General features: G+C 33.9%; 2 long non-coding RNA genes across 2 annotated transcripts; one reads left to right on the forward strand and one right to left on the reverse strand.

The window, feature by feature from the left end:
• The first annotated feature begins 3,965 nt into the window (after positions 1-3,965).
• On the forward strand, positions 3,966-5,809 carry LOC145799051 (uncharacterized). The gene is made up of 3 exons (XR_014341048.1): positions 3,966-4,193; positions 5,357-5,435; positions 5,543-5,809. It is a non-coding gene; the product is annotated as an uncharacterized LOC145799051 (long non-coding RNA).
• A 9,549-nt stretch (positions 5,810-15,358) lies between these two features.
• Positions 15,359-16,171, reverse strand: LOC145799052 (uncharacterized). The gene is made up of 3 exons (XR_014341049.1): positions 16,089-16,171; positions 15,673-15,814; positions 15,359-15,570 (listed from the first exon to the last, which is right to left on the reverse strand). It is a non-coding gene; the product is annotated as an uncharacterized LOC145799052 (long non-coding RNA).
• Positions 16,172-21,674: the final 5,503 nt, after the last annotated feature.

The following is a 21,674-nucleotide window of genomic DNA, read 5'->3' on the forward strand; positions in this document are numbered from 1 at the left end:
AAATAAATATATATATATATATATATGTGTGTGTGTGTGTATAAAGATAAAATTAAAAATAAAAAAAGTAAAGAAAGTTTTTGATGAATAAACATTTAGTAGCTAAAAAGAAGTGAAGTTGTTGGCAACTAACCAATTCGTAGCCAAAAAGAAATAAAGGCTTTTGCGCGATTAAATATTTGATAGCCAAAATAAAGAAAATATTTTTGGTGTCTAAATTATTTGTAGTAAAAAATAAAAATAAGATGAAAAATAATTTTTTTTGGGTGACTAAATATTTAGTAGCCCAAAAAATTTGAAGTTTTTGCCTACTAAAAATTTAATCGCCAAAAAAATTGTCGATATTTTTTATGACTAAACATTCTAAGTCACCAAAAAAGCTACAATTTTGTTGCCTACAAAAAAGCTTGGTTGCTAGCTAAAGGAGTCAATTAGATGTTTGGCTACAAAATTAATTTGTCGCTGATAATGGAAAAAAGAATTGGCGACTATATTTTAATCACTAAATAAAACATAGTAGTCATAAAACTTATCTACGACTAAAAATTTAGTCGATTAAAGTTCAAATTAAATTTATAAACAAAATTATGGCGACTAAATTATTAGTCGACAAATGGTATTCTTTGGCTACTAAAATAATTTTAGTCACCAATACTTTTCCCGACAATTAGTCAATGACCAATTGGGTGATAATTTAATTAGGAATTACATTCGTCGACTAAAAATGATTTTTAACAATTAAAAATTTAGTTTTCAAATGTGCAATTTCTTATAGTGCGTAACTAGTTTGAAGATAATTCATAGTGTCAAGAAAATTCTAAATGATAATTTTTATATTTTTTTGCAAAGTATATATTATTTAAAATTTATTATCATAATTTTGTGGTGTTAGCGTAAGAGGCGGTACCCTTTGTCCAATCCATTTGAATCCAATTATAATTGAGTTTGTAGGATAAAAGTCATTTAAATTATGATGAATTTCTCACATAAAATTACATAATTATTTAATGCTAATTGAATTTGTAAATATTTATACACAAGCATCAACATACATCATTATAACCTCACAATTGCTACAATCATCACTAATGTTGCTGCAACCATCATCACCGTCACTGTCACTGTTAGCACCACCACCGCCACCATTATGAAGCCACCATTGTTATTTTTATTTATTTATTTATTTTGATTCATAAGAAAATGAGATAACAGACAAAATAGAGAAATAGGCAAAGCTGCCTTACATAGTAGAAGGAGAAGAAGAAGCCCCAATGATGTCTGCAACAAGCATATTTGCAATCTCAGTGGGGGGATCATTAAGAAACACAAAAAGGACTTGGTGATTTACACCCATATTTGCCAAACCATCCGCACTCTTGTTTCCCTCTCTACGTATATGAGCTATTGTGCAGTTGTATCTTTGCATTAGAAACTTAGCATCTTCAAGCAGAGCCCTATACTGAAAGTGCTGAGATGGTGAATCCTTGATGAGTTTAACAACTTGTTCTGAGTCTGTCTCAATGCATATGTCCTTCATTCCCTTCTCAAGCATTGTGGTGAGGCCTCGATAAACTGCCCAGAGCTCAGCCTGCATGCTAGTTGCTTTCTCCAATTTTCCATGATATCCATGAAGCCAAGCTCCTCTTTCATCCTTGAAAAGGCCTCCATATCCAGCAGGGCTCGGATTGCCTTTTGAACAACCGTCAGCGTTGAGTTTAATTTCCCCTGCAAAAGGCAAAACCCAATTAGTTAGAGGTTGGCCTGTAAAGTGATCAGTTTGGAATGCCTCATATGTCTCTGTGGCTTGGTGTTGAATGGATCTAATAATTTCGTGGACATTTCCATCATCTTGTCTGAAGACCACATTGTTTCTATCTTTCTAGATTGCCCAAACAGTGTATAAGAACACAATGCTCCAAGGTATGTGGTAGGTCTTCCTTTCCTGATTCTTCAAATTTAGTTGTAGCCATTAAGCCACCGTTGTTATTACCACCACCTTTATAATCCTTGTCATCGTTATCATAAAACATACCATCATTTTAAGTAGTGAAATTTCATTATCTTTAAATAGTGAAATTTAACCTTATTATTTAGGTGAAATTATTGAAAAAGTGAAATTTCTACTAAAGAAATAAAAATTACAAACTTAAAGGTAAAGATGAAGTAACGAGTAAATGGAAAACTTATGAGTTAAAGAGAGATGTCATCAATGGATTCGTTGGAAAACAAGTGATTGTCACTATCATTTAAGTTAGCTAATGATAATTTAATTTTCTTAATTAATTTATTGTCTAATTAATCCTATAATGTGTGTAATTACCAAAATTTTACTTTAATTTGAAATTCCCTCTCAAAATTTAGGACTCTCCAAGTTTTGCCCCTAAGCCCTCATGCATTTCGAAGAGTATTTTGTGTTGGTACTTCATATTTATGTTTGTTTGATCAATTGCAAATATATGTTCGTTTGTTCGCCTTGCTCACTTTCTTCCTCCATTCTTTAAGGTTTTTACCAAGCTCCCTCTGGACTTATCGATCCAATACAAGAAAATGCACTTTTAGCGACCACTTTGTCTCTCTCGCTTATCACTTTGTCTCTGTTTCTGTCTTTGTTTATCTTCTCTATCTGTCTCTCACTCATCTCTTTCTCACCACACATCTCGTCTACCACCTTCACCACTACTGCAAATGTCATTCCACTACCACCACTACTACCACTGTTGCCACTCCACCTCTACGACTATCATTACTACCACCATCAGCACCACTCCACTACCACCACCACCACTACTGCCACTACTACTACCATTACCTCTCCTCCACCATCGCTACTCCATCTCCTCTACCACTACCACAACTTCTGTTTACACATCACAAATTTCTCTGGACACATCATAGAGAAATTTTATTGGGCATCTTGATCTCGCACGTCTCTAAACATCGAAAGAAATTAGTTGAACCCTTCAGATGCAGCCTCGTCGAAGATCCACAGTAGCAAGTTACTAAACGAATTCATATTTGTCGACGGAGGAATCTTCATTGGAGGACTAGTGATCGGAGGAATAACAATGAGGACTAGTGCTCTACTTCATGTAAATCTTGCTGTATAAAGCACTATCAGGAATCTTCATATAAATTGATGATCTTCATTTGCAAAGCTTTATAAATGTTGTTTATGCAAATTCCTCCATCGTAGTCAATGCTAATGAAGCTCTGAACAATGTTGCGAATGAAGAGCAAAGAGAGAAGAGTTGTTTGGTGCAAGAAAAGAAAGGAGAGAGAATGAGAGAATGTGTTATATATATGGGTGTGAGTGAGGGACCTTAGACTACAAAAAAAAAAAAAAATATTGTGGGCCTCTCCCATTACTAAAAGTTAGAGAGGGAAAAATATCTATGAATACAAAAAATAAAAAAATAAATGTTTTTTTTTTTTTTATATTTGGTGTAATTTTATTTTTTTAATGAGATTTATACTTTTAAATGCATCTAAATTTTATACTTTTAAATGTATCTAGATTTATACTTTTACCCCTATTTTACCAAATAAAAAAAGAATAATTTTTTTTCAATAAAATAAAAATGAAACAAATAAATTTTTAACTTTAGTAACCTAAAAAAAATAAAAATAAAAATCATTAACTACAAAAAAAAAAAAGAAAAAAAAAACAAAGAAAATTTATTTATTCTTTTTTCCCGCGCATGAATTCCCCCTCTCTTTTGTTTGTCACCATCTCAAATCCCCAATACCTAACCTAACACTCCCTCTCACTCTCCTCTCTCTTTTATCTCTTCCGCCTCCTACGTCGTCGCCTCTGGTACCACCACCGGCGACCACCGCTGCCGCCGCCACACCTCCTCCCTCACCGCCCTCTCTCTCTTCTCCTATTCTCTTCGCCGGTCGTCTACATCGTCTTCTCCACTCTCGTCGTCGGATCCAAAGCCCTAACCCTACCTTCGATCTTCTCCAATCCCTCTACAAGCCATATGTTCAAATCCAGACCCTACACTCCCCTCAACTGTTTTAGAACCTTTGTCTACAAAGGACTATCGTCGGACTCGTCAGAACGGCGATCTCAAACGGGTTGATTGTGATGAGAAAGACCAGGTGGCGAGGCGCATTAACGCGTCAGAAACGAAATCAGAAGATGGACAGTTCATCTTTGCCCTAAATTTTCTCTCCATTTCTGCTCAAATGTAAGTATGATATAGTCGTCCTCAATGTGGGTTTCTTGGGTTACTGGTACTAGTCTTAACTGTGCACTTTATGTGTTTGTCTTAAATGTATTATAATATATATTTAGCAAGAAATGCCTGCTTAAAATTAATTATCCAATGCATTGCATGAGTCCAACACTAGTTTTTAAGACTCTGCAAATTGTTTTGTTGATAAAATCTTTTGGCGTGTTCCATAGATTTGTGATCAAATTAGGGGAAAAAGAACATCTTTACACGTATGTTTTGCATTTCTTAGTGAACCACCATGTGCAGCAGCACAATAATATTTGAGAATAGTCGAAGATACTATAACCTCTCCATATGCAGCAGCATAATAATTTTTAGCATAGTACAATGAATTTGAGAAGCATATACTACAGGCCACATTATCTGCTGACCTACCTTCCTAAAAAAAAATTGTTCATTTTAATTGTTGTTAAAATTATTATAATTTTATTTGGTAAGGTGATTGTTTTGTTGGAAACAACATGCCTATGAGTTCTGCTCACATGGAACCCAACTTGCCTTTTTTCTCTAGTTTTTGAGGCCTACGGGATTTCATACTAATTATGTGATACAAAGAATGCTCCAAGCTTTTGCAATATGAATACGAAAAGAAAAAAAAAGTCCTTTGCATGAAATTTAAAAACTATAGAAAAGTAATAAATAATAATAATCATAGAAAACACAAACAGAGAAAAAAAAAACTTGGGTTTTGGTTAAAGGCAAGAGAGGCTTTTAGAACATATTATCGAATTTAACTTGAATTGAATTGGATGCACATGGCTGATATTAGATAATGATATCCCTAACATTTCCACCCCAGTAATTACGAGGCCCCCTTTTCGCTCCTCCTCTATTCCTTTTGTAATTTTCATTATCTATATAATTTTGAGTTCAAAATGGAACAGTTTGTTAACATCATTTGGTCGTAATCGTTCCCATCTGCTAGCCATTCAGATATTAATTTCAATTTCTTCATTCGTGTATGAACAATTTCTTCAAGTACTTGTAGTTGTCAATATATATGCATGACACATAAACCTCAAACAATTGAAAGTTATATGCTTTACATTCACCCACAAATTCATAGTTAACTGACAAACTGATTGAAACTTCTCTGTGAATTACCTGTTGTACAGTGGCAGTTATGAGGACAATATGGTAGTACTGAAGCAGGAGTCTCAATTTGCAAAGGCAAATGATTGTAGTTTCAGTCGAGTAATATATCTTTAATTACCAAACTAAAACTAAATATTGTTATTGCCAATGTGATTCAAAAACTTAAAAGTGCTATATTTTTTACTTCAAATTTGTTTTATATGCAGTTTAGTCTGCAAATAGAACAAGGAATTCCCATTCTATCCAGGTGGCTGATCTTTAACCGATTCAAATTTACTGCATCAAAGGGAGTTAAACTTGGGCCAGCATTTGTCTTCACAAGGTGAGCATAATAAGAAGAATCATGCAGGAAGTAAGGAAGCATAAAAAACACTCTTTAGAATTCTTTTAATTAAACTTTATAACCGACGTATAGTAGCTACTAGCTACTAGCTAGGGACTTGGAAGTTAAGAAGTAAAAGAAAAGAAAGGATTATGCCATGAGAAACACAACTAAAGTGGAAGATATTGTTATTTTCAAAATAGGATTCAATATCAAACTAAACAATTTTCTTTTGCAATACATAAATTTGCTGTTAACCGCTGGGTATGCTTTTGAAGGGTGATTCCTGACCCTTTTTCGAACTTCACAAAGCCCGTTATGAAACATAGTGCTTTACTTGCATTTGCAATATGTTTCCTGTAATTAGTAAATGATCTGAAAAGTGTTTTTTTTTTGGGTGAAAAATTTATATCTTTTTCTTTGACAGCTTGACAGGTGGCTTAATGATGAAGCAAACAAAATCTCAACCTTTCCCTTCTATTTACTTTACTGTTTTGGGTGATCTAAGAAGCACAAATACATCTAAAAAAGTGCTGTGCCTGTGTTGAATACATGTTGGACACGTGTCCAAACATGTTATATTATTATTATTATTTAAATTTTTTTAGATACAGATAGTTGGACACGCTTTGGACACTTGGGGAACACACTCATCCATCACTATGAAACACCTTACAAGTTTGATGAAAGTAACTTGGGATTTAATGATAAAGAAAAACAAGAGAGATTTATACATATTAATCCTTACTCCTTTAGATTTTAAGAAGTGATGTTAAATCTCTGAATGAAATATTCATATATAACATATGATAAAATTCCATTGATAGGATGCACTGAACTGCATGCTCAACAGTGTGTGCCACTGAAGGCTTAGGGTCATTTTCCCTATCATTGCACAGATGAATTTTGTTAGAAGCAAGGGAAACATAGTTGTGTCTGCGTGTATGTCTGTCTAAATCATTCTTGTATGTGTATTTCTTCTGCTGTCAAATTTTATTTCATTAATGCATTGATGTTCTTGATGTTGACGGCATGCAAAGCTTCTTTCAAGTTTACATTTTTGTTGGTTATCATCTGGAATCAAAAGATGTTCCTAGAGTTATGTAGGTCAAAATCTGAGCTACATTTTTTTTTTTGTATGTCTCTTCCGAATTTTCTCCAACCTAGAAGGTTAAGTTTCTCATATTCGATCGGAATTTTAGGTGAAGTAGCTGTGTATCAGTTAGTTATCATGAGCATACCACTAACTTTTGGTGTACCATTCTGGATTTATAATTTATAAACATTAATTTGTCAATTGTTGTGGATTTATATATAGGAGTCTTTAATACAATTTAAAAAAAAAAACAATAGTTAAACATTTTATCAATTTATACAATATATTCTTTAACAAAATTAAAAAAAAAATCAATGTTAAATAGTTTCTTTTAGAATATATGCTAAATTTCGTTTCTTCTTGTTTGTGATGTGTAATTTTAAATTTTTGAGTGAGGCAAGTTGAAGTGAATGTATGTGGATGCATGCGGCTGTTATTACCAAAAATATAATTAGAAAATAGTTAGGAACACTTTTATAAAATTTCACATCACTCATACATAGCAAATTGGTGAGGTTCTTCAAAATCTTGACTATATATGCATTTGTGTGGGCTTTGATGAACTGATATATATATATAGATTTGTGTGTATTTTATGGATGTATTTTATGCATTTATATATATATATATAGGACTAAGATGATGTTGAATTGCATGCTAACATTTCAATTATTTTTCTTTATTCAGGTCCTATATTAAATTGGGCCTGAACATTTAGTTGGACCTTTTTACTGGTTGTAAATTTCCATTTTCCCCTGTCGTTTTCATCTAGGTTTGGGATGAGTTTTATCAGATTTTGAAACTATTTCTTAGTTTTCTTTTTCTCTTTTTCCTTCCAACTTACTACATGCCAAGAAGGGTATAATTTATTTTCCGAGCAGCCAAATATCCTCATTGCAACCAATGGTCGTACCAGGTCATTATCAATTGCTGTAATTTGACTATGAAAAATTATAGATATGATGCCAATAATATGATTTGTGGTACCCTGTAATATTTTAATCAACAATAATGTTATACTTAAGCACTTCGATTATTCAATATGTGGCATTCCATCAGAGTTTTTTTTGAAGATTGAGAGTTTTGATTACAAAGATGAAGAGGGCTAGAGATGATATGTACATGGCTTCTCAACTCAAACGCCCCATCGTCTCCTCTCGCGCCGAACCGTGAGTCCTTTCTCTATCTCTCTCTTAGTTTGTTTTTTTTTAACTCTCATTTTTCTAATATTGTGATATTGTAAGCTGTAATTATGAGTGCTTCTTTATTTAATAAGAAATTATAAGCAAGTAAAATTTCTGAAAATTTGGTGAATCATGTTTGAAATTGTTGAGTGCGAGTCTGTTAGTTATTTACTGATGAGGTATTTTGTTTGGCTTCGGATTTTAAACTTCAGTATTTTTGTTTTTCATTCTTTTACTCAGTATGTTGTTCCTTCAAGGAGAACAAAGATCTGATTTTTGTTGAATTTTTCTTTATAAAATATGTCTGAAGTTTGATTATATATCTAGGGTTGAAGCTAAAAATAGGAATTAAGACCATCTTTGTTGAAAGAATATACTTTGACCTAAGTTTAATGTTTAATGAAAGCTCTCACCTGATTAAATTAGTATATTGATTTTTTTTTATTTTTTATTTGGTGTGGGTAATGAAGCTCTGGGCAATCCCAGATGATGGGTGGAGCGAGCACACAGAAACTAACTACCAATGATGCATTGGCATATCTCAAGGCAGTTAAGGACATATTTCAAGATAAAAGGGCTAAATATGATGAGTTTCTTGAAGTTATGAAAGGGTTCAAGGCTCAAAGGTTTGGTCATTTATTCCTTCTTTTACTTCCAGAATCTAAATAAAGTTCTCATTTAAACAATGTTAATAAAGTTCATATATCCTCTTTCTCAAAACAAAGTTCATTTAAACAATGCTGTAGTCCAAACTCCAATGACATGTTATAAATTCTTAAGCTCCATTTTATTATGCTCTTTATATAACATGTCACTATATTAGGCTTTGATAGGAGACCCGAGAAGAACAATCCAAGTTGATCTTTTGGAGTTCCAAAAATTTCTGAAGTGCAGTTGCTGCAGCAAAAGTGGCAATATTATCCGTTCTAGTTTCACCCATGTGTTATAAATTAAACGTTAGGTATTGAGATATTATTAAACATTTAATCAATGTAGTATATCATAACATTTAATCAATTAAAACTAAATATTGTCTGCTATGATACCATGTGAAGTTATTTGGGACCAATTCATTTAAAGGCTTAATTGTTTTAGAGAGGGGTAATTTTATTTAGCCTTTCTGCACATCCCCCTTTATTTTTAGTGATTTGTTGTGCCTTTGGGTTGAATACCTGCGTTGTGTTGACAATATTACTCATTTATTTATCGAGATTTCTTGGGTGCGTGACATGATATGGATTCTTCTTTGTTTAGTCACTAATGGGTTGAGATTAATTTTATGGGTTTTAGAGTCCTTTGCTGTAGTATCGTTGCTCTGATGATGCAGTGTCAATGTATCATTTGAAGAAGATGAACTGGTCACTTGGGGTTGTAAATTAAATTATAACTTGACAGAGCAGGATGGAAAAAACGAAATTGATTCACGTAGCCAATCCCAATTGATTGTAACATAAGGCTTAGTTTGGTTTGATTAGGTTTCTGGGTAGATGATTAATTTGTCTAAGCGAAGATAATTATTGCTCATGTTTATCTGCTTTACTCTTGACTTTTAGTCTAAAATTCTATACTTTTTTTTTAATCAATGTTAATTTTTTTTTTGGGGGGGGGGGGGGGTGGGGGAATGGTGCCAAATCAAATGGTGGATTTTGCCAGGTGCATTAGGCTGTTGTACCTTGCTTTGCTTTAGAAAAAGCAAGCATTGCCTGTCCGCAGGAGTTGTGAAAATATCCTAATTGGAGATGGAGGTTCAAAATAATATGACTGTGAGTTCACTGAATGCTCTTCAGCAGAGAAGTATGCACTCTTATTTCCTTAATATGTCGGAAGCATGCAATTAATTACATTGGCCTATGAAATTGGTTAAACTATGATTCCCTTTAGGCAATAGAGTCCAATCAAGTTATGAGGAGCAACTTTTAATTATTCGAATATCAAATATATTTTTATAATTGCATTTAATCTTAAATTTAAATAGTGTTGCGATTACAATTATATTATAATCCTAATATTATTTACACCGTGCCTTTAGGCACGGGCATACGCTAGTAACAGTATAACTTAGTGGTCTGATTTAGGATTTGTAATATAGAAATTAATTAGGGTTTGTATATATAACAGTATAACTTATATGTAATTTAGAAATTGATTTAGGGTTTGTGTGTATATATGACTTAGAGATTGATTTAGGGATTCTATTTAATTTTCTTTTGAAGCAAAAAATAAAATAAAATAAAATAATAATAATAATATGTTGTTGTTGTTGTTGTTGATATATACTGAAAAGGGTATGAGCATTCTGAAAACCTTCTTCTTGTTGTTGAGGTTGAGGTCCAGTCTAAGAATTATTAATAGTACAAATGAAAATCAGTTTCGGATCAAACTGTAGTTAGGTTATATAAGCTACTTCATTAAAGATGGAAACAAAATGTTACTTTTTTGAACTCCTGAGCCCACCTGATCCATAACATAGACGTGCTGAAAAAGAACTGTAATCCACCTGATCCATAACATATGCCATTGCAAGAGACCGAGAAATGTTTATAGCATTTAATCTCTGCTCAGCAGTGAACCTGTACATTTCCAATTGGTTATCCTTGAATGCTTGAACTTCCCATGATTTCATATCCATATATGGAGGCAAAGCATAAGATTCCTCAGGCAAAGGGCAGTGTTTTATATCATGCTCTTCCCTTTCAAATTCCATCTTAGGAAGTTCAGCAACCAAAAAACCACCACAAATGGATGTTTCACCATAGGAAAAACCACGGCTCTGCACTCGGGAATAAATTCTGCCTACAATTCAAATCAACATCGTCCCTAAATTTAAATTAATGAAAAGTGATCAGGAACAACAAAGAATGGAGGTTCAACTTATATAGGCACAGAGTCAGAAAAATATCATGCTTGGTGATTTGAAATGGCAGCTTCTGCCACTCTTAACCCTGTTGGAACACTAAAATTACTGATTAATATCACAATATCAGCTGCATTAACTCTTTCCGTAGACAATCTTTGGCCTCCCATGAGAATTGAACTTAGAGTCCATTTCATATATTTCCTTCTCTTAGTATTGTTCCAATTCCAAGCTGGTAGTTCTACTAATTTATTTATTAGAGTTCAGTAATTGCTTAGATATTTGTAAACAAAAGTCTACCTGTCTGTATGTATATTAGATACAGAAAGAACTTCACCATGGTGAAACCTTAGACAATTGAGTGTCCCCATGCTGTAGGTGCCTTTTCCTGGACTAGAGTTGTATACTGTTTTTTTTTTTTTTGATAGAATTATATGGCCCTGCTTTTCAGACTGGGTATGCTTGTTCAAACTTCATTAGTCAGGCTGCTAGTTATCATGATGGTATAATATCAGATGTTCAATATTCTGCTATTTCAACTGAGTTATTTTGTTTTTGTTGATGTTGGTATAATATCATAAACCATTTGTTGTTCATGTTGGGATGGTATAATACCAAAGTGTAGCTCTTGTTTGCTTCCATTTAATTCAAACCTTTCCTACTTTTTAAACAGTTCTCAGACTAATACACTAACTGATTGAGATTTGGCTTCATATTTTTGTAGATGTCAATTTCAAATGCTAACGGCAGTACCTCAGATCATTTGAAGAACAAAGTGTAAATGGACAACATACCAACCGTCACTGAACAACTTCGAAGTATGGGTGAACACTTGCAATTTCAAAGCGAACAACTTCAAATTCAAAGCACGCAGATGCAAAAATTGCAGACAAACTTAAATCGAAGTTGGTTTTGCATTTATGAGATCTTTTGCTTCCTTGTAATTATTGTTGTATTAGTTACGAATATGTAATAATTTAAATAACAGTTAGAAGTTGAAATAGATGATATGTATGAAAATTTATGATATATGACAGTTATTTTGGAGGAGTATAAACATGTAATCTGTTATCTGTTTGTTTGTTTGTTTGAAGAATGTTTGAACATAGGTTGTTAAAATTATGTTTGTTTGTTGGAGGAATGCTTGAACACGGGTTGTTATATGTTTGTTTGTTTGAGGAATGTTTCAACACAGGTTGTTACATGTTTAACGAATGCTTGTTTGTTTGAAGAATATTTTGACACAGGTTGTTATATGTGTTTGTTTGAAGAATGATTGCATAGGTTTTTTGTTTGAAGAATGATTGCACTGGTTTTCTGACATAGTTTTCTGCACAGATATTTTAAACACAGAATTTGAACACTAGTTTTTTAACACAGATTTTGAGAGATATTTTTCACATAGCTTGTTCAAGACAGATTTTTTCACACAGGTTTTTGATGACAGATTTTTTCACTCAGGTTTTTTAGCACAGTTTTGAGGACAGATTTTTTTACATAGGTTTTTAGAGACATATTTGAAGACTGATTTTTTTAACACAATTTTAAAGACAGATTTTTTCACACAGGTTTTTGAAGACATTTTTTTTCATAGGTTTTTTAGCACAATTTTGAAGACAGATTTTATGACACAGGTTTTTGCAGACGGATTTGAAGACAGATTTTTTCAACACAGTTTTGAAGATAGATTTTTTGACAGGTTTTTTAACACAGTTTTTTGCAACAGGTGTTTTGACACAGGTTTTTGAAGACTGATTTTTTTGCACAGGTTTTGAACACAGTTTTGAAGACAGATTTTATCAGAGGTTTTTGCAGACAGATTTGAAGACAGATTTTTTCACACAGGTTTTTGAACAGAGCTTTGAAGACAGATTTTTTCACACGGTTGCACTCCATAAATTTGATTCAAACCAATCTCCATTTCTGCTCATTCAAAAAGAAGTCACCACTGTTCGAACCAATCTCCATTTCTGCTCATTCAAAAATACCATATGAAATCAATGATTTAATAGATTAATAGAATAACCTGTTTCATTACAATAGAATAACCTGTTTAATAGAATAATAGAATAAAAGAATAACCTATTTCATTACCACTTACCCTTTCAATAACAAATTATACCAGCCACCCTTTCAATGATGCAAGCTCTTGTATGTTTCATTACAATAGATTATTCAAAAATTAACAATAGATTATAACATATTACCCTTTCAAAAATTAACAGACTATAACAATTTATGTATGTTTTATACCCTGTATAAACAATATAATCCATCAATACTGAACCACTTGTATCTATTATTAGTGTAACCTATACCCTGTATAAACAATATAATCCATCAATACTGAATATATTATCAACCATTCAACAACGTGCACACATTTCACTTCCAACTATCCAAAAAATTTATATTCAACGTCCAATTCTAAATGTAATACAAATTCCATACGAACTAAGTATAATTCAACCCCAATAATTTAATTCCATACATAATAGAAGATTAACCAAATTTAATATCAAAAGGAAATCTATACCACACCAAAAATTTATTCTGTCCTCCTCTCATTAGTGCCAAAACTATCACTATGACTTTCCCGGAAAATCTGAGAAGTAGTTTCTCGAGCAAATCTAGTCACACGAGAGAATTTCTCCAATACTTGCATTGAAAGATCTCGAGCAGGATCCTGAACCTTTTGCATCCGCCTCCCATTGTTTTGTATATGACTGCCACTTCCATCAAAGGCACCTCCATCAGTCCTCTCTGAATTATCAATTGAGGTGCACTCATCAGCTGAGACTGATGAGGATAGCCCGTTACCAACAACAGCCCTAGGCAACTCCAAAGAGGACAGAGTTCTTTGTCCAAGAAAATAAAACAAAAACAAAAGGGAAAGAAGAAGAAGAAAAAAACACATATTTCAAATACAAATAGGGCAGACATGAAATATCAGGGTAAATGTATTTATTGTGAAGTGTTGCAGCAGTTAAATAAAGAAAATTAGATAATTTTTGGTGTAAACTTCACCTGCCCTCCTATTTCCATAAACCAAAAATCAATGTAGAATACATGCCAAAAACTAAAAGAAATACTCTATTTTTTGTAACTTCTAACAGAAGCAAGAAATGTTGGAAGGAACATAAAAGCTTTGACCACGTGACAGGAATGACCATCTGGTAATTACAAATCTGATTTAGTGTTTGGTTAGTCAAACCATTTATAAACATGCTACAGCCCCAAAGCCCTATTCAATCACCCCCAAATCAACCCTAATCCCTTCTCCTACTTATAAGCCTCTAATTTAACCATTAAAATCCTAAATTACTCACTATTTAGGTCATCAAATAACCTCTATTACGAAAATCCAACAAGCTGTCCTACATCAGCATCCCAACTAAACTGCTAAAGCAATGAATTGTGTTAAACCAATAGTTGAGAATCCTATCTCATAACCCTAATCCCAACCATGATAACAAAATTCTCTAGTCTTTTTAGAATCTCTCAAACAAGTGAATCCTGGAACACTCCTGTATATTCCATTAACTGGTATTTTTTCCCAAATAACCTGAATAATACAAATAATTCCTGTATTTTTCCGAGTTTCTTGAAATATTCAGAATATTTATGGAAGGAGAACTCATGTTTTTAAAATTTCTAAGCATACCTTGCATTGTTAGTAAAAAGATTTCTCAAACTTTTCACAACTACTTGCGATATAGAATTATCTTATAATTGAATAATTGAAGAATCTCAAATTTATTACGATGATCCCAACTTAGAAATAAAAAACAAGGTGGACAAACCCGTGAAGGAATAATTTCGTTATCCAAAGCTGAATACGAGTATACAGACTATCTTTTGCCAAAGAGGTGATATCACTAAATATAAAAAATTAAGTTGAAACCAACTTTAAAATGATGTAAAACTGAATATGTATTGGAGACAAACATGAAAATTTTAAAATGGCCTAAAACCAAGAAATTACCTTATGGAATATACATTTATAAGGGAGCCTTTACCATCGACAATTGGAATTGAACTTATTTGAGCTGGAAAATAGAAAAGGAAGATGGGTGAAATCGGTAATATAAAACTGTATATGCACCCCACATAGTTGACCAAAATTTAGATAAATTACTCGCCCAAGCAACAACTTAACTAAAAATTTCAGATAAGAGATTTGTAGAATAAAAAAACAGACAAAAACATAAAAATCAAAGTTTGGCTTTTACAACCCATCTAGATATAATGTTTGACTAATTAGCAATCAAACTAATAGATGGTAACACCAATTCAACTGAAGAATGATGATATTGGATCATTAAATGTTTTTAAAATATGGCAATGCATAAAGTAGCGGCCTAAAAGTAACATTTTGCAGAACCAACAATTTCATGTAAAAAAAATAAATTGAGTGAAAAAATGTGTTCGTTCAATAACAAAAATCGATTATACTGCAATGTCACACTAAGAGAGAGAGAGAGAGAGAGAGAGAGAGAGCATGCAGGCACATTTTTTATTATAGAAATTGTTCGTGTGTGGGGTGCAAGTCAGGTATACATAAAAGTAAAACTTTAGGCTGAAATATTAGAAAAGTTGATGCGCACCTTCTATCAATATATTAAGAGCATAACTAAGAGTTTCATTGGGACGTAATGCTAACAAATGACCATGTGCTTCTCCAACTTCACTTTTCCATGTACCTAAAGGGAGGCTACCGACCGGTTGTCGTAGAATAGGTAGTCAATCAAGATGGTTTTTAAAGTGCCTGCATATATCTAAGTTTTACGAGAAAAAGAGAGAAGAGAAGGTAAGCTATTAACAACATACACAATATTACTAGAGAATGGATCTTTAAATAACTTGACAAAGCCGCCCACATTTTAGTATTCCACCGAGGCATGCTATGTGTAACAACAGTGGGCAAGATTCCTCTATTGTTGAGTATATAATGGGAACAGTTGATATCTTATTTTGCAAAATCATCAGAGCCACATCTTTTAGAGACTCATCGGGACCAGCCTATGGGTTACAGTAAAAGGGCAAAGAACTACAATATTAAAGCTATAAAATGCTACCATATGAGAATATAACCATATATCTCATCAATTGAAAAAATGAAAAACTGAAACATTTATTAAGAAATCTACCACCAAGAAATTCAAGTTTCCTTTACCAAGTTTCATGTGTGTGTTTTGCAAAAAGATGGGGGGAGGGGGGATTAGATGATGGGAACATGAATAAACGCAAAAAGGCCCAAATCCCCTGAATATTCTATGTGGGCAAGAGCACTCACCCATATTAAAGGCCTACCAAACATCAGCTGTGCAGGCCTAAACGCTTCTCCATATTGTTGGGATTTCCCTTCTTTCCAGGCAGATATTGTATGCACTTCCAGCTGTTCATCAGTCAGTGTTGCACGATTTCTATGAAGCTGCAGAAATTAACAAGCAAACATAAATTGATTATCCAAAAAACAAACATCTCAATAAGAGAGCATGACATACATTGAATTACAAGGGATGCAAACAACAACATAATAATCAAGTCATATCTCCAAAAGATAAGCAATGAGTTGCTAGTAACTGATTGTAGAAGTCAAATTGTCAAAATTGAACTATTGACCAGCTAACCAAATGCATGCACCATCAAAAAAGATGGGAGCCCACAGAAACAATGTGCAGTGTAAAAGCTGTCTGCAACTTACAGGTTTATGCTAGAATAAGCACCTAATTCTGGCTAGCAGATAAGAACATGCATTAATACCTCCATCAATATCAAAATGAAATCAGAAGCAGTCAGCATCCCCAAAATTTGTCTGCGATTGCTATCCCAGATTGGCACAACAGCAAGTCCCTGGGAAAAAAAGAAAAAAAAAAAAGAAAGAAGAAATAATCAACATGGTTAACATAAAAGAAAAATGAAATCATTGATGCAAACAAGTTGAATTCCTTGAGGGAGAAGAAAAAAGAAAAGGAAAGAGAGCATATATATAACCTTATATACCCTATAGTTGGGTCAAATATTGTACTAAATTCAGTAACTGCCAAACATATTTCAAATCGAGGATAATGAGCATTCTGACACCTCCGGGTGGATTTGCTTGCCAGTGACCATCCATCGATTACTAGTACATGGATAATTATAGACACGTTGTATGTACAATATCTCATTAGCTGTTTGGTGACTTCTCTTGTATTAAATGCCTCTATTCTTGGATTAAGTTGGGTGTTGCAGAGATCAGCAGATAATTTCGCAAGGATAGTAGTTGAAGGTCTGTAATCGTCCCTTTTCACAAGCTTCAGAAGCAATATTTCTTTTCTTTTCTAATGCACCTGAGGAGAAGAATCTAAAAACTTTGAAGACAACAAGATCTGTACAGTCTTAAAATTGCATTTTCCAGATATCGTCTCTCTTAGATCTAAGTCAAAGCAGAACAAGATAAATTCTCTGTGATTTTGAATCAATTTGGTAATGGTATGGGTGGAACCATGAAGCGAGAGGCATGCCTAGCTTGATCTCTAGCCAATCCAGTGTTGTTTCTTTCTAATCAATACATTTTCCACCATAAATTATCAAATGATCAAGTTGTCTACATTTTGGACAACACAAACTTCATCTAAATAACAATGGTCTCCTGCTTAGATTCTTAAACTAGCTAATTTTGATCCCTTCCTTTGTGGTTGGTGTGAAGACTAAATAAAAGGTATGCTGAAGAGAAAAACCATTTTCCACTGCACAGATCTAACATACAGGGGCATGCTGGGTACAGAGTGTCAGGACCTTCAAGTCGTATGTATTCAAGATATACAAAATTCAAAAGCAACAGACTTCTAGGACAAAGTAGGCATGCTCAAAGAAGATCAACAAGCTTCCACATAATATGGCCCCCAAAATGATATCTTAGAATCTACTAAATGGGATTGGGGAAAAATAATGATTCATATTGGTAGCAAAAGAAATATGTAAACATATTATAGAGTAACCAGCAATAACTATTTTAAATACCCACCTAAGAAGGAACGGATAACAAGACAGCTCCCAGTGAGGCATTTCCCTTCTTTACACTGCTCAAATCATGCATAAAACCCCTAGCGATGCCTATGCAAATTCTGATATTTGAGAATGAATCCTCGGGTATTCTGAAAGAGATGTAATCAACAAGCCTTTGTTCACGTGTTTTATAAGTTGTGACAGCCTCAGAAGCTTCCTATAGAGGAAAAGAAAACTGTTAAGAGTAATTTACTTGTAGGGGCTAAACATAAATTACTAGGCAGGCATCACCAAGGCACGATTATGATAAAATCTAATCTCGTACCATATCGCAAATTGAACATATGGACATGCCTCTGTCATTCGAAAACTATTCATCATCACACAAAAAAAGGGTATAGGACCAAAAGTTTCTTCTCAGATAGCATAAACAGGCAGTAACACAATTTCAATGAATTTGCACTCTTATTAGTTATTAGTGTTTGTGCAGAGAACATATGAAAGACTCATAAAACATATCGAGAAACCATCATAAAAAATGAACCAGAGATGTAAATTAGCAACCAATCCAAATATGGTTCCCCTTTTTACAAGTTAATATCCTGTCCTTCAGAGAAAATGTTCCAGTTATGAGATTCTCCTGTATTAAGTGGTGGTCAACTAAAATGTGCTTGAAGCTCCTACAATTGCGATAATAAAGAAGCCGTATCATCACGCTCTATATTAATGGTTTAAATTTACAAATCGTCATGCCAATCAACATCTCATAAACATAAATGGCAAAATGGGTGGATTGGGGCCCACACCAATTGAAGATGTGAGCCCCACTCCCATTGTGAGTAAACGGTAGAAAATAGAGCGTCTGTAATCTTATTCAAAATTTGATTGATAGCCACCCCTTCCAGCACAAAAGGTGATAGAGATCTAGTTCTTTAGACCATCCACTTACGATGATATTTTAGCAAATAAGATGATTTGATTGGTCAACTAAGAAGGTTTTTATTTTTTTATTTTTAAAATTTTTTTTTTTTCACTATGCACCAACTCATAGTCATAGCTATTATTTAAATTTTTAATTTTTTTTATCAGCAACTCATGGCTAATAAATTCCACGATGACAAGAAAAAGAGAACTATTTCAAGCATACAAAAGAGGAATTACAAAGAAAACTTGTATTAAGTTCCACGAATTTCAAAGAAAAACAGATATCCAATTTATCATGCAACCTAGCATGTATCAAATTTGAAAGACAACCTTATGTGCTGAAGGACATACCTGGTAGTATGATACTGATGTAGGAAAACTTAAGGACGCAGATTTTGCTGAAGATGCAACTGGAAACAGTCGCAACAAATCCTCAAAAAGTATCTCAACATGCTGCTGATAAGGACATGGCAGAAGAAAATGCCTTTGTTCCATCCATAGCAGAGATAGTTGCTAAGCTTCCTCACTATGTTGTAATTGTTGTTCTTGTCACACCTTTGCAATCTATCCTCCCTGGAAATGATGAAGTCAGGGCCTATCACTATTCTAGCTCTGAATCTTTAAGTAGCAGTAGTTCATAACTCTAGCTCAATCGAAAGAGATTCCGTTGAAAAGATGGTGCTTGTTCCTCAAATCCTGAAACCCAAACTACTGAATCAGAAGAACAAAGGATGGAAAAGCAAAAGCCTGATGTTAGGCCTTAAGCTTCCTCAAAGCCTGAAACCCAAACTGCTAAAACAACAGAACAAAGGATGAAAGAGCAAGAACCTGGTGTTAGGCTTGAAGAAACCGTCTCCAATATCAAGAGGCAAAGTCTTGAAGCTGAGGAAACAAACCCCTTGATCGACCCAAAACCTACTGGGTTACATCAAGTGTCTGATAGCCAACTCCCTTTAGAACACACCTTGCCACCTCAGGGTAAGTCTCCTTGTTTTATTTTCTTGCTGTATCTCCTTTTATTCTTCTGTTTTCCTAATCATGTATGCAGTAACCATTTGTAAGGCCATTTCTGAACTAGTCGATAGAACTTTTCTTGGGCCTCATCTTGGCCACATACTCCCAAAACATTATGATTATAATCATGCCCTTGAGAGTGACCCTATCACAGAAGGTACCATTTACTTTTTTTTTCTTTTTTTTGCTTATCCTTTTTTAGTTCCATATGACCCTAGAAACGTTTTAGGTGATATCCCTTCTTCTGTACTTCCCCTACTAGCTTCTTCAGACTCCCCTTCTTCTATTTCTGAACTAAGGTTATCATCTTTTGGGCCTTCTAATATTTCTCAAGCGCTACAACTGATTTAAATTCCCCTAACAATGGATGAACCATCAACTCCTCCAATAGACATGGTTAGCACCACCGTCATTGTAACTCCTACCCCTGAGGTTGACATTCAGACTTCTCAAGCAAGTCTTATCAAGAGCACCTCTTCTTTTCCTACTATTACCACTGAGGTAACCTTTTTTTATTTTATTTTTTTTATTTTTAATTCTAGACTTCCATTATTATGCATTAATCTCTACATTAATGTGACCAAGCCAGGAGTTCTCCAATGGACTTAACTCCATATTTGCTAAAAAAGACCAGTGCCTTTTAGTTGTCAATAGCCAGTACTACCTATGAAGAAGGGTTCGACCAACTAACCTCTTCTAAACAACAAGAAATCGACCAATTATTCCTACTGCTTAGTCATTTTTTTGAAGATCTTGCCCTCACCAGGGTTGAAAACTTTCTGGCAGCTTTCAAAGTTTTCTACCACTAGCAGCAAGAATTTTAGATCTTGACCAGCTTCAAATCCTCCAAGACTTCATGGGTCAACTTCTCCAATACCTTTCTTTCATGACATAATTTAAAGTTCAGATTGAGGCTGCTAATGCACAAATGGCCTTTGTAAGGCAAGTTTCTCACACATTGGCCAGTGCTGTTGCTTTGCAAAGAAAGTGCCTTCATCAATGAGAAGAAGGCTTCCAATATTTCACAAATACAACAGTTGCAAGCAGAACTTACTGTAGCTGATACCTAGCAAACTCTCTTAATGGAGGAGCAGAGGAATATTAATCAACAAATGGACCAGTTGTTGGCAAAAGATGGCCCCACTGCCCTTAGAGATGTCCAAGTGAAGGCCAAAAGAAGGGCAATCCTCTCAGCTTGGGCTAGCTTTGTAATTGTTCTTCAAAGGGACTGAGATTTTTGTATTTATTTTTTCTCTTTTTTATAATAGACATTAGAACTTTTTTTTGTGTTTAAATTTTATAACGAAAAGAAAAAAATTTTATGCATGTCTTCTTACTTTATGCTTGTCTAACATTTTCCTACATGGTTGGATAATATTTATTTAAATATTTACTATTTATAACTTTCCTATGTGGGACCCCTTCCAAGGATGCAAGGTGATAGGCTCCTCCTCTAAGGACCTTAAAAACCTTAAATGGTCTTTCCCAATTTGGGGACCACTTTCCAAATTTTGGATCCTTACTGCCTATAGGTAAGATAGTCTTCCACACCAAATCCCCCTCTGAAAGTATCTTAACTTTTATCCTCATATTGTAGACTCTCTCCACTCTTTTTTTTTGGGCAACAAGATAGCTATAAGCCATAACTCTTTTTCCTCTAAATCTTGTAACTCAACCATCATGGCCTCAGTATATTCATCAATTGGAATATCATAGTGTAAGGCCACTCAACTAGATTGGACAATCACCTCTCAAGGCAACATTGCATCATGGCCATATACCAATTCATAAGGTGTAGTACCAGTACTGTTTCTCTTGGAATTTCAATAGGCCCACAATACATTAGACAATAAATTGTGCCAATATCTAGGGTTCTCCTCAATCACCCTTTCCAAATTATTCTTTATTATTCTATTACTCAGCTTGCCCATTAGGCTGAGCATAATAAGGT

This window comes from Camellia sinensis, chromosome 9, assembly GCF_055761805.1.
Source record: "Camellia sinensis isolate YWXY chromosome 9, ASM5576180v1, whole genome shotgun sequence".
NCBI classification, from domain to species: domain Eukaryota; kingdom Viridiplantae; phylum Streptophyta; class Magnoliopsida; order Ericales; family Theaceae; genus Camellia; species Camellia sinensis.